Source organism: Eurypyga helias, unplaced genomic scaffold (genome assembly GCF_000690775.1).
Source record: "Eurypyga helias isolate BGI_N326 unplaced genomic scaffold, ASM69077v1 scaffold25043, whole genome shotgun sequence".
NCBI lineage: Eukaryota > Metazoa > Chordata > Aves > Eurypygiformes > Eurypygidae > Eurypyga > Eurypyga helias.
This window is the reverse complement of record NW_010239578.1, coordinates 8209-9793: the sequence shown is the minus strand read 5'-3', so window position 1 is coordinate 9793 and position 1585 is coordinate 8209.

Genomic DNA, 1585 nt, shown 5'->3' with positions numbered 1-1585 from the left:
TGCGTGTACCCGGTCCTTGGGGATCCCGATCCCACTGGGTCAGTCGCAGAACGCCTTGGAGAAAAGGCCGACTGTGTCCTCATCTCTGTTTCTGCAGAGTGTGGGGTTCTGTGCCACCCAGGAAAGGGAAGTTCGGGTAGGAGCGGGCTCCCAGCAGATGGTGCAGGAGAGGGAGGAGGCATTAAGATCCCTGTGAGAAGGGTGCATCGTGTTGCCGATGGGGTGCGGTACCTGAAGGGGGGGCGGTGGCTGCCAGGTGCTCTGGCTGACAGCAGTCCAGATGGACTCCAGAGTGGGGGATATGTCTTTTCTGGCACACCTGGACCTGGGGCGGTGAAGTCTGACATGCCCTGCGGGCAGGATCTGGGGCTGGCGCTGACAGGTCCGGCGTTCTGGCAGCAGAGGCAGTAGCACTGTCGTCAGACTGAGTCCAGCAGAGCTGAAGGATTTGTGTCCTACCAGGTCCTCGCCACTCTTCCCTCACCATGTGAAGCATTACCAGAGAAACGTCTTTCTGTTGCGTGTCAGTGCCGTGGGTCGTTTCCGTCAAAGGCGTGGTGTCGTTTATCGTTTGCGAGCGCAGCTCCGGCTGGGACTGCAGCCTACCCACACCAGGCTGCGCTCAGGGTCCCTGTGCAGGGCCGGGGGTGGCTGTGCTCTCTGCGCCTGCCTGCTCGGGGCGCGAAGGCAAGTGGTTCCTCGCTTGTCTGTGTTAGAGACTAGGTGTCGGTTGTTCTTGAGCCCGAACGCATTTGTATGTGAGTGTGTGTAGCCTGACAAGTACTGCTTGAGTTTACTAATGCGATGGGGGGGTGCTGGGGGGAGCCGGGAGCTTCCACCAGTGAGTGGGCCGCGGCAGCGAGATGAGCCTCGCGTCTCCGGCGAGCTCACGACCCAGAGGTGATCGCCAGCATGTCTCTGATGTACTAACTTCGTTTGTGCTGCATAGAGAGCTCTTTTATTTTCTTAATAGGAGCTTGTTTGACAGTCCTGAATTAAGTGTTGACCGGTTATCAAAGTAACCGTTTGTGAAGTTGCCAGTGATACATTTTCTGTAAAAGAATGGATTCCTAGAGTGTCAAAACATTAATTTCCCATTTCAGTTCATCTACGAGTTGTGTAACTACCAGGTTGTCATGGTAGCAGTATTAATATACATATCTGTATATAGACCAAAAAAAGCCCACAGTAATGATCGCTGGAATCAAAAGGTTTAATATTTTTTTTCCCAGTCAAACACACTAATGCTTCCAAGGTGACAAAAGAGTGTACAGTTGTTAAACAAGTTGTAAATAAACGCTTATATAAAATATAAACACTTGTTTTTTCTTTTTTTTGGTACCTGGTTGTGGAGCGAGGCAGACGCAGCTCTGCTGTATGGGATGGCTGTGGCTGGTGGGCGATTACCAGGGCCCTGAGTGGAGTGGGAGTGATGTGGGTAGCACGTTCCTGGTCTTCAAACGCACCTGGCATCAGCCCCTACAGAAGAGCTGGGGAAGAAGTTGGGCTGTTGACAAAGCACAGCTGCAGGGCTGCTTTGGGGTCAGCACTGCTCCTGTTCTTAGGTGGACACGTGACACCTTGG